We start from the raw sequence: 6,716 nt of genomic DNA on the forward strand, positions 1-6,716 counted from the left end.
GAAGGCGGGACAGAGTTGAGGAAGATTTCGCCCATCTTGTTTTCCTTTTTGTACCTTTTCTATTTTAAAACAAAACAGACAAAACTTAGCTCTCCCTCCTCCCAAAGCAGATCACAATGCATTATTTTTGCAACCCTGGATTATGGACATTTTCAAACACGCAGAAAGTAGAATTTTGCGGCGAACATTTTACCTTTAACATTTAAACTGTTTTAACTTTCTTTCATTAAAATTTTGCTATACCTTATCACACTACACCTCTATCCGTCACTCCTTTTTTGAGACACTTCCAAGTAAGTGACATTGCATTATTTTTTTAAAAAAAGAGCTCCATCATATTCGTGATGGCAATTATATTGAGGACTTAAGTGTCCAATATTGTTCTAAGCACATTGCAAGCTTTATCACAAGGAACCTTCCAAAACGGTACTGTAATTACACCCATTTTATAGGAAGCAGGGGGTTGGAGATAGGAGTTAAATCACTTGGCCAAGTGGCAGAGTTAACAGGCAGCCTCACGAGAAGGTGGCTTGTATTTCTTCCACTTTTTTGCTTCTGACATTGTGGAAAAAGGACTCTCTCGATTATACTCCCTAGAAAACCTCCTTCACACAGATTCCCTAACTAAAGCTAGCACTGGACACAATCTGTTACTCCTCCCTGTTCGGTCTCAACTTGTGTTTGGAAGCAGTGATAAAATTTGAGTACTTGAAGGCAATGGGTTTAATATCTTTTGTCATCTTATTTTCTTTACCATAACTGCTTGTATTTCAGGGTGCTTCAGTGATCTGTCTGGATTTAGTGAAAGAAAAGATGATTTGTGGAGTCAGGGAGACCCTAGTTTGAATCTGACTGCTTCCAATCTCAGTTTTGTCACGTGGGGACAGTGACCTCGGTTTTCATAGCTCAATTTGCTCATTCCTAGCAAAGGGTATATTAATATCTACTCTCAGAGGACTAAAATGGGGTTTCTAGGAGATAATCTGTGTCAAAGAGGTTAGTCCACGGTGGGTTTCCAGAAAAGGTTTTTCTTCCTTTCTGCCAGTATTGGATTCTTTCCTATTTCTCTTGCAGTTCTACCTACCATCTGGGAATCCCTGTGAGTTCTTTAAAAGCGTTCCCTTTACTCCACTTCCAGTACTGGTCTCAGGAAGCCAGCATCTCAACTCTTGTGCTTCCGATTCCTTCACTTTATAACTCCTGACCTGATTTCCTCCATCCCTTCTCTGCCCCAAATGCCCAGGATCATATGTATTGGGATCATTAACTGGAAGTATCAAAATCTTAGATTTACACACTCCACTCTTTTATTCTTTCTGCTTGCCTGCTCATATCTTTTTCATGGTTAGGATATTTACATAACCAAACGGAACCTATGTATTTTTTTTTTTTTTTTGGATGTGGACCATTAAAAAAAAAAATTGAATCTGTTACAACCCTGCATCTTTTTTTTTTTTTTTTTTTTTTTAATGTTTGGTGTTTTTGGCCTTGAGGCATGTGGGATCTTAGCTTCCCTCCCAGGGATCAGACCCTGCACCCACAGGATTAGAAAGTGAAGTTTTAACCACTGGACTTCCAGGAAAGTCCTAGAACCTATTCATTTTTAATAATTTCTTTTGTTCCTCTTACCCTAACCCCCCACCCCAGGTAACTAGCACACAATCATTTATCTACAAGGCAAGTACTTTAAATAAAGAAATGGGGGACCTGGAGGGCCCATAGTCTATCTGAAGGGGCAGCTGATAGTCAACTCCAGCTAATTACTGCTCCCACTGTGGCCAGATCTTCCTGTTTTTAAAGTGAAGTCTAACTCTAGTTTCTTTTTTTAAATGGGAAACATTCTTCCTTCTCTTTTTTCTTTGAGGTTGTCTCAGCTATATTTGGATCCTCTGTATAAATTTTAGAACCAGCTTAGTAAATTCCAGGAAACCACTTTTGGGAATTTTAATTGGGTTTACATTGCATTTATACAGAATTGCCATATTATAATACTGAGTCTCCCCATTTATGACCCTCTGGGATTCCTCGTTTATGTAAGTCTTATTTTATGAATTTCAATAGCAATTTATGGTTTTCTTCATAAAGATCTTGTATAATTTCGGGAGGGATTTATTCCAAGGCACCTTGGTTGCTATTGTAAATGGTATCTTTGGAAATCACATATTTGATGTTGGTGTTTAAAGGGAACACATTTGAATTTTTTTGTATTGAACTCATATCTGCCAACAATACTGAAATCTTAAGGTTTCCAATGGCTTTTAGAATCAATTTCTTTTTCTTTGTTGACAGTCATATTGTCTGTAAATAATGAACATCTTTCTGTTCAGATCTTAACACTTTTTCTTGTTTTACTGTACTAGACAGGACCCCTCACAGAATCAAGATATATTGGGCATTTTTGTTTTGTTTCTGACTACTAGGAGATCTGTTTGTATTTTGAAAAGATTTGATCTGTGGACTGGGGTCTGGCTGCTTCTCAGTTTTACTAACCATATCTTCTTCTGTCATAAGATTTTGCTGGTATGGGTATGGCCATTCTTTCCATCAATGCCTTTTTTCTTGTCAACTTTTGCAGATCCAAGTTTTCTCTATTCTCTTTTGGTCATTTTTAGTTTTTTTTCTTGATGATCACTATCAGCACTGTGAATTGGATAAAAGACTAAATAAACATTTATATTGATTTCTCACTGAATTTATTAAAAAAATTGTCAACCATTCCCCTCAGCACTGCTCCAGCAGTCAGCTTGGTCTGACTGTAGACCAAGTCTATAGTCAGAGATCGCTGAAGATTGTAGAGATCGCGGAACCAGAAGCTGTGGGGCCAGGCAGGTATCCTGTGAGCAAAGCAGTCCAGATGGGCACAAAGGCCATCTGAAGAGGGCAGCCTTTACTCATTCCTGGCAGATTATCGCCAGAGAGGGTTATTAGAATTGGTAAGTTTGGCATCTCAGTCTGGATTTTAATGGACAGAGTTTTGAAATTTGCACTATTATTAAAAGGCTAGTTAGGAGACTGTGGGGGAGGTGTGATTCGTGATGGCCTTTGAAAAAAGAAGCAGGTTTTGGAGAACAAGAGAGAAAAAAAATCTGTGACTTAGAATTACTGTTCCTATGCACAGATGAGGAAAGTAGGGTCAGTCACGGAAGTGAATTGCCCAATGTCACAAAGCTTGTAGTAGTTTGAGTGAGTGATAGTTGCTCAGTTGTGTCCAACTCTTTGTGATTCCATGGACTGTACCCTGCCAGGTTCCTCTGTCCATGGAATTATCCAGGCAAGAATACTGGAGTGGGCTGCCATTTCCTTCTCCAGGGGATCTTCCTGACCCAGGCACCGAACATGGGTTTCCTGCATTGCAGGGAGATTCTTTACCATCTGAACCACCAGGAAAGCCTACTATTAAGAGATACTTCTAAGTATAAACACAGGGAGGCCTGGAGTGCTGCAGTCCATGGGATCACAAAGAGTCGGACAAGACTGAGCTACTGAACTGAAGTATAAAGACAGATTAAAAAAACCAAAAAACAGGTTATCTTAAAAAGTATAAGCAGATACATGCTTAACTTTATCTTATAATCTATAGAATATGGAATGAATCCATACTCCTTTTCCAAAGGAATGCCTGACAGGAGTAGCAATAAAGTTATAAATGACAATCATCAATCAGATATAATAATTCAGATGAAGCTTATCTCTCTTGAAGCAAGTGGGTAAGTGGTCAGGAAGGAAATACAATGTGCTTTAACTTTGTATGAAAAATAATGTTCAGTTCCATGTTGTTTAACATAGTTCTGTTTTTTTGATTGTCAAAATCTGTGCCCCCTCAACCATATAAATTCCAAAGCTTATATGGTTATTCACTTATGTATTTCTGCCTCATGTCTGTGAAATGGAGATAACGATGCCTACATCAAGCTTACTGTTTACTGACAGCTTACATTCATGGTTCTATCAGCACACAAGCTGAGGCTCTTTATTTTCCCAGGTACTTATTAACATTGTTTAATTAATTAACAATGCAGCAATTTTAACAGGGTAACGTGGTCCAGAGAAAACTGTTACATTATGCACTTGACATTTCATTTAAAAATTTTCCTTAAAACTGAAAGATTTCATTATGAGATACATTTCAAATGTACTTTATTAAATCTGATAGCTAATTAGAGCCTAAGAAATCATAAAAAAATTACACAATAATATTCAATGAAAAGTTAGTTTTCTGGGCATATTGACATATTAATGTAGTTTTCTTAAAAAAAGTTAATCTCCAGCAAAAGCAGATATTTTTTTGCTTTCTGGGAGAGATCTAGGAGGACAGGAAAGGACTAGGGGTGTTTATAAGAAAAGACCACTAGCTGTTTCCATCAGGGAGGTGGTGCTCATCAATATTGAGACTCAATACTCAGATGACTTTCTGGTTAAAATCATTGGTTAAGATAGGTGATAATTGGGCCATTTTTATCTTGACAACTGAGATAAAACTATAAACCGTCAATATTTAGGGACCCAGAACCAATTTATTATTATTTTAGCATGATTATCCTTTCAAGTTATCATAATCTGTTACTGGCTTCTTGTCTAAGAATATACAGGGCCTTAAGGTGAGGTTTTAGGGTAAATGACTAGCAAGTAAAAATCAAAGACTGCCTTCAGGAGACCAAAGCCACACCCACTGCCTGATGGACAGGATTACCTATTAACCCCATCATTTTGGAGTCTGCCTAACACCAGAAAATCCTTCAAGTTCTGATAGCCACATACTGACAAGAAAGGCTGTTGAAATTTATTTAGTTAGACACATTGAGTTGCTACTGCTGTTCAGGGTCTGTTTCTGAAGACTTTCCATTATAGGTTAGTATAATTTTTTTCAGGTAAGAAACTTGGTTTCAACTGTTACTTGTTTAAATAGTCCTAAAAGTATTTCCCCTGGGATTTTCTCCACATAGAGAAGTTATCCATATAATTATTTTTAAACAGTCTTTCTAGCTTTGGGAAGACTTTGCCCTCCCTCCAACACACACACACACACACACACACACACACACACACACACACTTGAACATGACCAAATCAGCTGTAAAGTACAGCACACAGAAATGACTGTCGGCCTCCTGTGAGGACACTGAATGCCGTCTATCCCATAGGTCAGTCAGCAATCTGCATGTGTTTCTGAGGAGAAATCAATTGAGTCCCTCTGCTGTTGTGGCTTCTCCAAAGACAGCCCTTCCCATAACAGTTGTTTTGGACTTTATCCACCATGCTTAACTCATCTGCATTTCAATGCTTCCTCCCACTCAACAGTCAATCCAAGAGTTCTTCAGAGGGACTTCCCTAGTGGTCCAATGGCTAGAACTCTGCACTCCCAATGCAAGGGGCCCGGGTTCCATCCTTGGTCAAGGAACTAGATCCCACATGCTGCAACTAAGACCCTAAGACCCAGTGCTGACAAATAAATATTTTTTAAAAAAGAGTTCCTGGGAATTGTTGGAAATATTGATTGCATTTTACTTCAAAAGTCTTTCATCTGCTTCAAAGTTATTGTGAAGATTAAATAATCTGCTATATCTAAATGTCTGGTATAATGCATTGTGAACTCCCAAAGTTTTCCAGATGTGAAGCTGATCACAGCAACCCCACACCATGCATAAAGTGAGCCCCATCCCAGGGCTCGAAAGGTAAGGGAATACCTACTCTCCAGTAAGAATGCGTGGCCTTGTTGAGCCATTTAGGACTTTGTCTTTTAGCCAAGGATAATGTTGTAACAAATCCAGCTAGCATTCCTATTGCAGCATCAGTACCAAGGAGAATTCCACCTTTAACCAGGAAAAGCCAGTCATCAGTGGATACTAGAGCCTCCACCTGGCAGGACAGCTCTGCGACCCCAGTGCCTTCTGTCTCCATGTTTATCTAGTCTCCTCTCCTTTTAAGGGCATGACCAAAAACTGCACATGTTTCTTCTGCTCACATTTGCCAAAACCTAATCACATGGCCTCATGTAGCTACAAGGGAGGTTGGGAAATGAGATCTTTATTTTTATTTATGTTTTCTTTATTATTTATTTATTGAAGTATAGTTAATTTACAACATTGTGTGCTTTTTCCATAGAAGTCTTTTCTGTTGACCACAGTGTGCAGTGCTCTTTAAAACATTTTCCTGTGATTTTAAGAGGGGGAGAAGTTTGGGAGCTCTGGCCTAGTGTTCTCTCTCTTTTTTTAAAGTAGATTTTTAAACATATAGAATGATAGGTTTAAACAATTTTATTTTATTTATTTATTTTGGCTGTGTTGGGTCTTAGTTACAAGATGCAGGATCTTTTGTTGTGGTGCATGGAGCCTTTAGTTGTGTTATGCAGGCTCCAGAGCATGCAGGATTCAGTAGTTGCTGCACATAGGCTTCTCTAGTTTCAGCTTGTGGGTTCTCTAGTTGCTCCTTGGCATGTGGGATCTTAGTTCCCTGACCAGGGAGCAAACCCGCATCTCCTGCATTGCAAGGCAGGTTCTTAATTGCTGGATCACCAAGCCTTGTGTTCTATGGAAACATTCCCCTATTGAAGTGTGACTGATTTTAAATTAATTTGCTCCTTCCAAATTATTTTTTAAAACAGGAATGCACTTTTAAATCTGTGCTCTATCTAGCAAATCTGAGGTGTGGAGAGAGAACTGGAGTGGGGTAAGGGTGGGAGCTGGTACTTGTAGTCTTGGAGTAAGGGGCAAAGTGGG

This window comes from Bubalus kerabau, chromosome 13, assembly GCF_029407905.1.
Source record: "Bubalus kerabau isolate K-KA32 ecotype Philippines breed swamp buffalo chromosome 13, PCC_UOA_SB_1v2, whole genome shotgun sequence".
NCBI lineage: Eukaryota > Metazoa > Chordata > Mammalia > Artiodactyla > Bovidae > Bubalus > Bubalus kerabau.